The sequence below is a fragment of the Dromaius novaehollandiae genome, chromosome 1, assembly GCF_036370855.1.
Source record: "Dromaius novaehollandiae isolate bDroNov1 chromosome 1, bDroNov1.hap1, whole genome shotgun sequence".
Taxonomy (NCBI): Eukaryota; Metazoa; Chordata; class Aves; order Casuariiformes; family Dromaiidae; genus Dromaius; species Dromaius novaehollandiae.
The window spans coordinates 105,406,227-105,419,693 of NC_088098.1; the positions used below are offsets into that span (position 1 = coordinate 105,406,227).

Here is a 13,467-nt window from a genome sequence, read left to right on the forward strand (position 1 = left end):
TTCAGTGGCTAAATAATATGAGGCCCTGTAACTTTGATCGTATAACTGAGCCCTAATACCTGCTTGAATATCATTTTGCTTTCAAGTCTTGAGCTGCACAAACTCCTATGAGAAAGTTTTGGGTGCTTGCGGCTAATACACTTTTTTGCATATGAGCAGTAGCTATGATTTTCTGGTTTTGACAAAATTGTGCATGGAAGATGTGACTACATTTGTGTGCAAATGTGTCCCGAAAGAAAGTGAGAGACTGAGGAGGAAAAGCTTTGTTTGTTTGCCTGCTTTTCAGTTAGGCTAAATGTAGCCCGAGAAGCGCAGGGCTGGTGCCTTTGTATGTGGCAGCCCATGAACCACATAATTAGCAGTTGTTCAGTTCTTCTGAATCTCGTGAGGATATTTGCTTTAGCCTTGCCAATCTTTAGGAGTGATAACTGTATAAAATAACTTTTTTCCACTGAGCTCATTTAAAATTGTAATGCAGAATGTTAGAAAATGAAGTCCCCCACTTTAAAAAAAGAATTTTAATTATTTGTTATTTGCTTTCTTTTTGAGAAAATGAAGTTGTGGATATTTGCACTTCGCAAGAGACAGTTTTGGTAAGTGATTAATGGACATTTATAAGTGGGGGGTGGATTTCTTAAAAAAGAGGCTTCCTCTGACTCAAGTTACCTTATATTGAGCTGGCATATAAAAGAACTTTAATTTATCTGTTTGAAAATGATAGAGAAATAGAGAGAAACCCAGTGCCAACTTTATAACTGATGTCCCCATTATCCATGCCTGCAGGAAAGCCTGTGGGAGAAGAAAAAAACACTGGGCATTTTGAGATGTTCACCTTGCATTTGGTAGAGCTTGGAGAATTTCCAGCAAAACAGGGTTTAATTGGAAAATGCCATTTTATTGCACACAAAATCTTTTACTCAAAATTCCTACAGCTGAGCAAATTGTCAGTGTTCCTGACAATGAATGTGTCAAGGATATCAGTTTTACTGAACAACTGTAGATGTTGGGGAGGTTTGTAGGAAATCACCAACCCTTTTTTAATGTTTTTATTTTTCTGTGAATGGGAAATGCTGCATTTCAGCTCAGTCTGGATGTTGGCAGGAGGATCATTTATTGTATTGCCTGCCTTTCCCCCATATTTTCTTTCCTGCCTAACATGTATCCACACATGCTTCTACTGTTTTTCCCAAACTTATAGATCATCTAATGATTAGGGGGGGGACAAACAGACCTCTCAAAATACAGCGGTGTGTTGTACAGTAGGAGACTGGATGAAATGGAGTTTCTTTCATATAACTCATGTACGTGACAGCTTTTTTGGTGTCCTAAAAGCTGAGGCTGCAGAGGATAGCAAAGAAATGAACTCAATGCATCTCTTGAATCGACTCCAGTTTTCAGAAATGTTGCTTCTATAGAGCAAGGTGGTAAAAAAATAAATAAATAAAATAACCTTTATGTAAGGTTTTGTTCAAAGTGTGTATTGAGCAGAGCCTGATAAATAGCTGATTTCCTAATACCTAATGATACAGCCAATAAGCAGGCTTTAAAAAGCTTGGTATTAAAGATGTGCAAATTTACTTTCTTTGCTGCTAAACCTGTTCAGCCAGTGAATTCAGATGTTGAAGTGAAATTATAAAAGAACTATATTCTGAGTTGCAGGTACCAAGGAATAGTGGGAATGGAAGGGTAAGGCAGAAAAAAAAAAGTTGTTAGTGAATACAGTTTAAACATAAACCTCTTATACCATAGGTTACTAGCTTATACTAAAAAGTTTTAGTGAGTGGCAATATTTTTTTCCAGAATCTATGATGCCTACATTCTTTTAAAAGATGAAAATAGATCTTTAAATTTTGGAAAATACTTTCATAAAAAAGAAATTGAAATAAATTGTAGTTCATTCATTCAACAGCTGACTCCACCTTTTTAATTATTTAAGTTTATAGACCTAAAAAGGTCAGCAAGCTAAAGAAATTAAATTAGAAAATTTGGAAATCTGCACCCATGAAATAAGTCTTTAAATCTTACAGCAGCTACATGATAAAAGGCAACTGTTCGTCACAACAGCCACTGACTCAGCTGTAAAAATGATTCAGGACAAAAGCCCTTTTCCGAGTGAATATGACTACAAGTGCGCATCTAAGTAGAGCAAAGCCAGCATGTCTCCTGACCCAGCAGTTTAAAGAAAAAGATGAAGCTGCTTGTGTAGGACTGCAAATAAAGAAAAAGAAACATCCCTGCAGTGAGAGCTACATTTGAAACATTAGTTGTAGTTTGTGTATTCTGTACGGAGCCTCCGTGGACACCCCAGGCTTCCACGTGGCACTAGCTTGCCAGGAGAAAGAAGTTCCCCCATATTCTGGAAAACAGTTGAGAAAAAACTATGGAACTCTTCCACATATTGAGGTTGGGTTTCTGGGAAAAGCCCGGAGAGATTAGTTTCTCAATAATTTGTAGATGCTGGAGAAGAAGCATCTGACCCCTCCAGGCTCCTTTCAAATATTGCCATATTAAATTGCTAACCCTGATAAAAAATATCATATCTCCTAATATGTTGTAGGAACCGTTTACTGACTTGCAGTTTCATATATTTCTAAATAAAGGAATAGATCTTAAGCCTTGCAAGCAAACTCTGTCCTTGTGAGTGTTAATGACAGTTTTCATCCCTGCGTTGGGATTATAGCTTCTCTACTAAAATTTTTTAAGATGGATTGAATTCCTGCATGAGATGAGAAACCTTCAATAGGAAATATTTGGAGTTCAGCTGAATTTAGTGATCTATGCAAAGCACAGGAGATGCCAGCAGTACCTGTTGCAGGCTGGATTTATTAATTGCTTGAGGCAAAGCTACATTCTTACAAGCAGGTGCTGATGAGGCCCTGAGAAAAGTGAAACGCTGGAGCGGTTTGACGATCCTTTATCTCTGGAGTGGTGGCCCTTTGAGACATATAAACAGACTATGAGAGAGAAAAGTTATTTCCTCTCAACTTATGCTCAATGACATTAAGTTGAAATATATGGGAAGTATAGAATAATTTACAGTGTAGTCTCCAGAGATCAACTGATTAATAGTAGTAAAAACTTTTATTTAAAAAATTGTTCTAACAAAGGCATCCTGTCACACCACTCTTTGCCTTTCTTGTGAACTCTCTACACTAAAGATTTAGTATGCATCTCCAAATAACCTATATGGATTAAATTGACAAATAAACTAAGATAAAACTCAGAAATAGTCCCCCCTAGCTCTGTGTGTGTGTGTGTATCTATATTTATATATTGCTATTATATACCATACATACGTGCATATTCATATGCATACTTATTTATATGTACACACATAAACACACATCATCTCTTTCCCCAACTTATGCTTACTTCCCATAACATACCTCTCATAATCTTATTTCTTTAGGGGGAATAAGAATCACCAAGATTTAAAATAGCTTTGTTTTGACCTATAAAACTCAGCTGTTTCTATACTGAGAAAAGATTCCTAAGATTCCTGTTTACCTGGAAGCATTCTTCTTATTAAGACAGTCCTTTTGTAAAACATGGACTTTCTAGCCAGATTTAAATTTTTCCTACAGTTTGTCCCATGTAGGCAATAAAATATCCTTATTTAAAAAATAAAGAAAACATTCCTCTCTGTAAAACATCCTTTCCTCTCAGTTCATGTATTCTTTGTTTTAACATAGAAAAAAAAATGCCTCCATCAAAAAAAAAATGATCGAGAGTGCTCCCACTTGAAAATATTTTATTCTTATTGATGCACAGGCTGGAGGACAGCATCAAGACACTTTTTCACATGAAAATAAAGGCAGGGAGAAACTCTTACCTATACTGGCCTAAGGATATGAGCTGTTAACCCACAATAAATCATACCTAAAAATATCAAGATGCCACAGATGTACCAGAATAATGCATTTAACCTGGCCAACATCCTTTTAGAATGTATGCATGTATTTGAAAGGGATTATAGCTAAAATTTTTCAAAACAGCTTACATGTTTGGGTTGCTTCCAGTTTGAGAAGGATCATTCAAGTATATCAAGTTTAGCAGAGAAAAATTGCAACACCCAAAGCTAGAGGAAAAGTTGGAAGGTTCATTGATAATGAAGTATAACATCCTGCTATTTTTCTGCTTCTCTGCATCAGGCGCCTTTTTTTCAGTCCAAAGTAAAATATTGCTAGTTAACAGTTCAGTAAAATAATATTAACAAAAATACTCTTGAAATTTACCAAATGTTCCCTTTCTCTCTCTTTTACTACAAGTTTTTATCAGGAATATAGATTTAGCATAGGGTCCTTTAAAGACTCCATTAAGTTTCATAAATGAAGAAAACATTTTACAGAATGATTTTACAAATCATTTTGGTTTTTCTTAAAAAAGTAACATCTTCTTAACAAACATCTTAATTTCCAGTTCTGAGGTAGAGCAGAAGACCTAAGATAAACCAGCTGTTGGCAAAGTCAAGGTCTGGGCAGATGGAGCTTGATGCTGCAATAATTTGCTGAAGCCACTCCATATTTTGTTCTCAGCAAGGAAAAAGCTATACTGAATCCAATGACAATCAGGTAATAGCCTTTTGAAATTGCTTGTTGTGCTTTTTTATTATTATTAATTTCGAACAGAAACAGCTGACATCTTTTATAGAAGGCAAGAATAGAAATCTAAGTCATAGAAACTTCATATCTTAGGACAGTTCAGGTTGGAAGGGAGCTGAGGAGGTCTCTAGTCCAAGCTCCTGCTCAAACAGGGTCAGGTGCGAGGTGAGATCAGGTTGCTCAGGTCTTTACCCAGTTGGGTCATCAAAACCTGCAAGGATGGAGACAGCACAGCCTCTCTGGGCCACGTGCTCTACTGCCTGACTGTCCTCATGGGCGGGAAAGTTTCTCCTTATATCCAATTGGTTATAAGTCTTCTAAAGTTTTGTATATATTTCAGAGTTTCAGAACCCGTTGTGATTATTCAGTAGCCTTCGTCCTTTGGTCAAAAAATGTGTTGCACATGTGAACTATCTATATGCCAATATACTTCTTTTGGGTAAGATATAATTTTTAATGATTGTTTTTAGCCTTAGCTCTGCATTCAAAACTCAGTGTTTGCATGCCTTTATTTTGGAGAAGGAACATCTGGAAATGTGCTATAAAAAATTATTTTTAGTATATTATTTATATATTTAGTATATATTTTGTATACTTAGTTTATTATTTAGTATATTCTTATTGCTAAATAAGAACTGAAACACAGAATGAATTTTGAAGAACCCCATTTCTCAGAGTACTGCTTAAGACTGCATGGTTTTAAGAGTATAAAGAGTTTTTCTTTCTTTCTTTCTTTCTTTCTTTTTTTTTAACCAATGGAATAGAGCAATTCGAAGCTTCTCCACTTTTGAAATGTGGAAGGTAACTTGGGCAAATTTTTCTCTCTTAAAGTACTGAGTGGGTGTCAATTAAAAAAAACAATGTTCAGTGGACAACTGTATTTTTGACATGGGCTAGTTTCAATGCATTTGATATTTTTCAGAGAAGTCAGGAAAAGAATGTTACCTATGAAATTGCAGTAAAGGAGCGCAGGGACTGTTGAGTGGTACTCTACTCCACTGAAAAATGAAATTTATGAGACATCTTGCATTAACTGGAAATACAACATGTGAAAACTGAAAAGTTTGTAATCGGCCTCAGGATGCAAAGTCATGATTTAGCTTTTGTTGGGGAAGGCTAAAAGCAGCTTTACTGCATTGTTTCAGATCAAGGATCTACATGATTCTGTCCACCACCAAATACCTAGTGAAGAATGCAAGAACAAGGTGCCCCGATAGCATTATTCTGGAGAATATTTCCTCAATCTCCAAAAATTGGTGGCTCTGGGACTTTCTCAGCAGGAGTTGTTTTAAGTACCCCAAATAGATTTCTTCTTCTTTTTTTTTTTTTTTTTTTTTTTTTTTTTTTTTTTTTTAGTTCCATTACTTCTTGAAGACATGTAAACTTTCAGCTTTCAGAACATCTCATGCCAAGGAATATTATCTTCATATATCTTCAAGCAGAAAAGTGGAAACCTTCCATCTAGTCTGGCTTTTGCTCGTCCATCAAGAATGTTAAATCCAAGGATATTATGATTGTTGTTATAGAGTGATTCTTCAAAGACAACCTTTTGAATCTGGCCCTGGGTTCTAGAAAGTCTCCCTCCAAAAGTCAGATGAGATTGTTATGCTTGAAACAAAAATCCCTGCATCCTAGTTTTCATTATACTTTGATGTTGCTTTTCAGATATTAGCTGTAGAATATATATTCATCTTGCTCAAAAGAGCCATACAACTGAGTACTGTTTTGCCATGTTCTTGGCTTTAAGGACCAATTTTCACTGCCATCATCTTAGAACTTGGCTAAGAGACTTTCAATGGGAGTTGTATTTGATTTATTTTCCAGCTATATCTGATCTTAACAAATTACACATATAAATCCTCTACTTGGTATATATTGTCATAAAGAGGGATCGAGATTGCACTGACAACTCATTTTGTGTTCAGAAGTATATATCAAATCAACTACTCAGCAGTAGGAATTTAAGAAATTGACACGATGTCATCTCCAAGCAAATAAATTTTATAGCAGGTTCTCTGACACATGTAAACGGCTTGGCTCAATGCTGTTATCTAAACGCAGGCAGCTCCTACCATATTCGATGCCCTGTGATAACCGAGACATCCACACAGGGCTGACAAATATCCACAGAAGACCTATGTGGACCCTTCAGGAGAGGCAGCTTGGGGCTAGATGGCCTACCACAGAGCATCTCAAGGATACTACGTCCCTATGTTTAGGCAAGTAGAGACATTCAGAGAACAGTAGGAGATCACTTTAAAACAGATTTTTAAAAAGCACTTCTTTAGATAATGGATACTGGGATTTTCTGCCCTGAAGGCTGTGGAGACAGACAGTGTCACTGGGTTCAAAAAGTATTTCAAAAATTAAAGAACAATATGTCCATAAATGGATATTAAAGGGAATAGGCAGGGATGTAGCCTATAACATCCACAGACATTGGTCAGGCTCGCATGTTCTCTCTAACTCGTGTTTGCTTTGTCCTTTGTCAGGGCCTGAGTACTGGGCTAGGGGGACCACTGGGCTGACCAAGTAAGGAACTTCTTATGTTCTTACATCTGTAACTGAATCCTCCACTGTAGCACAGGAAAGAAAGAGGTAACTCTTAGGGGAACCAGAACATTATTTGAAAACTATTTTACCTTTAGTTCACAACTTGTTTAAGAACTAGTCTTCCACCTTTTTGCTCGTGCCAAAACCCTTTTATTAGTGGGCTCTCTGAGCTATTCCACATAATCCACTTTCTAGAAGAGATTACCTGCAATCTTTCACCAAAAAGAATTCCCTTCTGTTAATAAAGCTTCTCCCTGTGCAGTTAACTCACATATGATGCAGACAAATTATTGGCATTTAATAGAAAAATCCCTTTAATAAAAGCATATTCATTCTGTGGTGTTCAGTGATTAACGTAACCAAATGCTTCCAATTAATTTTCCCCTTAATTTGCAATGAATTCCTATAAATAAAGAGCTATGCACCTGGACAGATGAAGGATTTCCCATTTTCACCCAGTATGAAGAGAAAGGAGAAAAATGGTTGAAAAAGAAAGACCAAAATTGATGCTAACTTTAGCACAGTTATACAAGTTCATGCTGGCTGAGCCATAGCTCTTAAAGAAATTTCTGAGAACCACTAGTCAGTGGCATAATTGACTTTTGGTGGCTTCAAAAGGCCATGAACACAGCTAATAGTTTTTGGCAGTTCCAAAGGCATTAATCATGATCAATGTGCAATATTAAATAAGGCTCCTTCAAAATGAATATAAATTAAGACTGTAATTCCATCTCAGCCTTCTGGTGACTTGAGGAAACCACTTGAGTTTCACTCTCGTGGTTTATGATGTCCCCGGAAGCCTTTGATGGAATTATAGCCTTATTAAGTACAGTTGGGGTACATTATTCCTTAAACTATTGCAGCTGTAAGTCATTATTCCCACTAGAAATTAGAACTTGCTGTACTTTCAGCAGCCATGTAATCTCAAAGTAAGATGGAGGGTGGGGGACTCATGATGGGAGGGTATCTGCTTTTTAATTTCTGTCACTACCATACACACACAGCTTAGTAGAGTTGTTAATGTCTGATGTTAACAGCCTGCATGCTTTTTTCGTTTCAGGGAGCACTATTAACAACAATATAATGTTTATATAACCTTTTTTATAAAGCATTTTAAATTGTATTTTTAATCTTCTGTCTGTGTGAGATCATTCAATCACCAAGGAAGTAAAAGAGACTTCAGGAAGACAGATGTTGATAGGGGTACACAAATAGGCTTTTAGGGAAGCAGAATATAATTATTAGTAGTATTTCAGTAAGGACATGTGTAATAATATCTTGGGTAATAAAAAGTGGTATGTAATCTTTAATTCCTTAGAGTAGTTCAAGCCTTCACCTGAATTTCAAGAGAGCAAAACTAGGCCTTTTTGGCTTCCAGTCTGTAGCATGGGTGACAGCAGTGGTTCTGAGGAAGAGCAAGAAGTATACTGTATCAGCTGGGGGATTGTTTTGGAGGTGTCCCACAGTGTTACCTGCAGACAAGGACCCCCAAGAGCAGTGTTCCCACAGAAGTTGGGAGGGCTGGGGAGGCACAGGCAGTCCTGGGACCCTTCCCCAGTCAGGAGGGTGGGCTGATCTCCCAACCAGCATTGTCCATGCCAAATCCTCCAGAGTTTATAATATCAAAATCAAATATTTGTGCAAAAAATAAACCTCTTCCTACCGGTAACAGGAATAGTGTATGTTAGCACAGTTAGTTATTTTTATTATGGGCAGACATGACTGGACATAAGGTGCGAGTAAGTTCTGTAATATTTCTTAGTTAATAAGAATGCAAGCTTTCTTGAAAGAATATACAGTATTTTAAAAGCATGCTTTTCGAATAAAGATTTTTCTGATATTATGGTAGTTTAAATCATCGCAGCCTTACCAGTTTAGTTAGCTTTGTGTATTATTTTCTTCCAGCAGTTTTTACACTGCCTAGGCTTTTAAATAGCAGTAAGTAGTATTCAGTGCCACATATTGAAAAAAAAACTGTGCTGAAGAAAAACCCTAAGTGTATCACATATATCATTAAGCCCGGAGGAGTTCAGGGTTTTTTTTTTTCTTTTTTGCTTTCATATGCTATTTTAAGTCCTGTAACGAGTAGAAAGAATTCTGTACCCTTTTCTCTCACAACTTCTCATACTATTAAAAAAAATGTAGCTATAGCTAAGAAACAGTAAAACTTGCCATTAGGCTGCTTAATTGATACGAAATTTCATGTGCTTCTGGCAAAGCTGTATTCTCTCTTTTGAGTCTTAGAGAAAGAAGAAAACATCCTTGGCTTGGTTACTTGGAGAAGTTATATAAGGCATTTATTTGCATCTCAGACAATGAAGATAGAAAATGCTACCTTTCACTGGAGAAACACATTGCAAGTCCCATTTAGATTTTGGGACGTTGTTCTATTTATATTTATTTAGGGTTTGTCTTTTTATGAGTGTAGTGATCCTTCCGCAAGCCACTGAATGCTTTGGTTTTGAAAAGATGGTGTTTTACCTTAATCAAGGGTGTTAGCAGGTGTTTGAATTTAATCAGTGTTAATACTTCCATTGATTTTGGTAATGTTTCCTATTTACAAAATAAAAAGATGGGTACAGGTGTCTGAAGGATTACAGTCCAAAGGATAAAATTTATGAAATTTGAAATCAGAAAGACATAGCCTGTTAGTTTAGCTGACCTAAATGGATTAGTATTTAAAATTCATGTTTTCACTGATAATTTGCCCTGTTGTGTAAATTTAGTCTGTTGGGTTTTGAATTTTTTTTGTTGAAATGAAGATTACTTCTAGCAACCAGAGGAAAATTCCAGACTGAAATGGTGAAAAAGAAAAAGAGAAATATTTAAAGAATCATAGAAGTGATGAACTCTTCATATGTTGAAATATAGTTTATTTTGTGAATATCTTAAAAAGTTGTTATTTTGGGTTTTTGAGGGGGGTCCTTATTTCTGAGGAGCCATTTGTTTTATGATTTCAACGAGGGCTTGGCTTTAAATAAAGGGTGGCATGAAATGTTATAAAGTAATATACACAAAGAGGTATGCTTTTTAAAATCCATAAATAGTATGCAGATGATTACAGACTAGGGATTGTTGGCTCCTAATAAAAATAATGTCATGACCAGTATTAGGAATACACTGAAAGACAGATAAGTACAACATAGAAATTAACAGACCATTATGGTGATATAAGACTGTCTTTTTTATTAAGATAAATAACTTAAAATATGTGGTGAACAGAATTTGTCCAATATGTACAACTCAAAAATATTTTAAATCCGAACAATCAAAAAGTATTGGGGTAATACAATAACTGTAGCTAATGTGTAATGTGTAAAATCCTGAGAAAGTAATGATCCATATTAAATTCCATGCACCAGTTATAAATATCAGCAATGACAGAGATAGTAGACATGTTTTATTGGTTGCATTTTTTTATCTAATTATGTACTGCTTAGTATTATGAATGCACATAAATTTGCCTTTCAAGACTTATACATTTTAGATTTAAAGCCCACTACAAAAACACACTGAAAGTCACAAGGAAAGATGATGCATAACAAGAAGTATTTAAAAGGAACTTTTTTATTTATGGTAGTCTTCTTAAAATGCAATTAATATGTTAAATAATGAAACATATAAATATCAGCAAATGTTCAAAATGCTCCTTAAATATCAATACACAAGTCAGTTGTAATTGGACAGGCAAACAGAGACCGTCCTCAAACTGTTACTCACAGGAGTAACACATTGATAGCTTGCATGAATAACATTTTCAAGACAGATTAGTAGGACTGCGTTTTTTTCACCATCCTACTTGTTTGTTTAAATTTAGGCCTCCCTGGACTCCCGTTGAACTAAGTGATAGAGTTGGGTGAAAAGTTGTTTTTACCTTTTAAATTTTTTTAAATTGTGTCTCTCACTTTTCCAAGCTAAGGAAAAAGAATGAACTTTGGGGGGGGGGGGGGGGGAGGGGAGTGATAAGCTAGCAAAAGAGAGGGACTTATTCTGGAACAGTTTGTTACAAGGAATGTCAAAGACTGAAGTCAAAGACCTTTTTTTCCAGACCCAGCACAAGAACTGGATCTTTGTTTTCGAGTCTCAAACACTTGACCAAGCCACGGTGCTATTTACTTTTCAGACTCTTTCTCTTACCTCTCCTTGGCACTTTGTGAACATTTCATTCAAAAAATGCCCAGATGCAGCTATTAAACAAGACTTCTGCATATGCCTGACTCTAAGCATGGAAGGTTTTTGTAAAATCCAGTCTCAGAGAGATATTGACTTTGATTGTCAGGGAGCTGTAGCAAGACAGCAATTTGCTTTTATTGTAGTGTGGCAGAATTTATGAGATTATCTCTAAGTAACTTCTTTAGGAAGGGGATTTAAAGGATGGACTGATGAGTTCCAGCAATCCCACAGGGCTGCCTTGCCAGCTTTCCCTGTTATCTGAATGTTCAGCTTTCCCTAACACCTAACTCACCTTTTAAATCCGAATTAAAGGTTACCTCTGTCACCTGGTAATCTGCTTCTTCCAGACGATGAACTCAACACAGCACCCAAGATGTTCCTGCTACTCATATTCTTGCAGGCTCTTCAGCCCCTTTCATGCCTTTATAAATAAACAGATTGGTTAGTTTTTAAGTAGAGAGACTCTCATATTTTGGCAAGATAGAGGAAGATGTCTAGGGGTTATTTGCTCGTGGAGTATTATGGGGTTCCTAAACAGCTGCAACTTTCCAGGAGTAATCTTTGTAGGGTTCATAGTTTTACAGTGAAAAATTCTGGCTGTTCCATTGGCAAGTGTCTCTTTCATCATTAAAATTTCATCATAACCCAATATTCTTCAACTGTGTTCATTCTGTAAAGTAAATGAACAGAAAAAAAAGCCACTTCTTTGATTCAACAGTACTGTGGTTTGCTTGCTTGGGAGGGTAATATAATGGAAAATTTATCCCATTTCTTTGTGCTAAGGTACAAGTATGAAAATATGCTATTTAAGCATTGCAGCCCTGATGTGCAGGGTATGAGCTTAACATCTTGCATATTATGGTAGTGAAATTTGAAACATTTGGTGAATCTCAGGCATAGTGATAGAATTATGCATTTTATTTCTTTTCTAACTAAGCATATGGTTCTCTTACAACTACTGTTAGTAATTTTTACTTTTAGGGGTACCGAAACTAAAATAAATGAAAACAATCAGGAATTCCAAATTTAGAGTTGATATGGCTCCCTGATTAGAGAAGAGGCTTCACAAAAACATATTCCAAAAGCAGAAAAGTAGCTACAAAGCCAGCAGCTGGTTATCCCGGACCAGGGCTGGTTTTGTGCCCGTTGGCAGACTTGTACCTCCTGCCACACAGGAGCTGGGGTGCTGCTCTGACTCTCTGGTGGCACAACTCTACTCACCAACCCTGCACACCTCTGGGAGCATTCTTCTCCATTCCCCACACATCACGCCTGAGCAAGGGAGGAGACGAGATCACGCAACACAGGGACAGTGGGGGAAGGCAGGAGGAAGACAGATGCACATGGGAAGTCCTCCTCCTCCTCTCGGCAACAAGCTGGTAGGTCAGCTGAACATGGCACTACAGCATAAAACCAGCTATAGAAAGGTATTGAGCTGCTTTCTGAGTATTTAGGTGTCCCAACCCCTCCCAGAAAATCATACTGCAGAAATGAAGACTATTTGAAGAGACTGTCATTTTTTTAGTTTTAAGGATCCTTCAAGATGATAAGTTTATGTCAATATTGATGTGGTACGACATTAAAATTTTCATCCTGCCATTTAATATACTCAGCTCTGCTTAGCTTTTTTCTTTATGACAGACATAATAGAAATAAGGTGCCCAAGAAGTAACCTCAGCATTGGCGCATCATCTTCTATTTCAAGATACACACAGGCTGTATGTACATTAAGGCAACTTCTAGAGACTTCTGCATTTATGAGTCAAAGTGTAAATCCATGCTTATAGTGCATGCAGATTCATTCTATCTGGATGTGATAGCCTGTGAATATACACCTCTTCATCAACAGAAATGTGCAGCAGAAGTGAAGATTAAAAAGCAGGCACAGAAGTTTAGCAGTTTGGAGGGAAGCAAGCAGAAATGGCTACCTACATAACTCCTGAGGATTTGTACTTTTGTATTACCTGCCTCATTTGTACCTATTAGCTCAAGAGAACCACTGATTCTGAAAAGAGTGAATAGGAGTGGGAAATCCAAGCTAGCAGGGGAAATTTAAAAGCTGCCATTGCTACCATTTCTTGAAAGGTAAGAAAGTCTGTTTAAAAGATATCCACATGAATGAAATTACATGATAGACTGA

The 13,467-nt window shown here is 36.6% G+C and overlaps 1 long non-coding RNA gene across 1 annotated transcript; it reads left to right on the plus strand.

Moving 5' to 3' along the window:
- Positions 1 to 289: 289 nt before the first annotated feature.
- On the plus strand, positions 290 to 8,096 carry LOC135329173 (uncharacterized). Its single transcript, XR_010390514.1, has 3 exons — positions 290 to 593; positions 4,420 to 4,571; positions 5,958 to 8,096. It is a non-coding gene; the product is annotated as an uncharacterized LOC135329173 (long non-coding RNA).
- Positions 8,097 to 13,467: the final 5,371 nt, after the last annotated feature.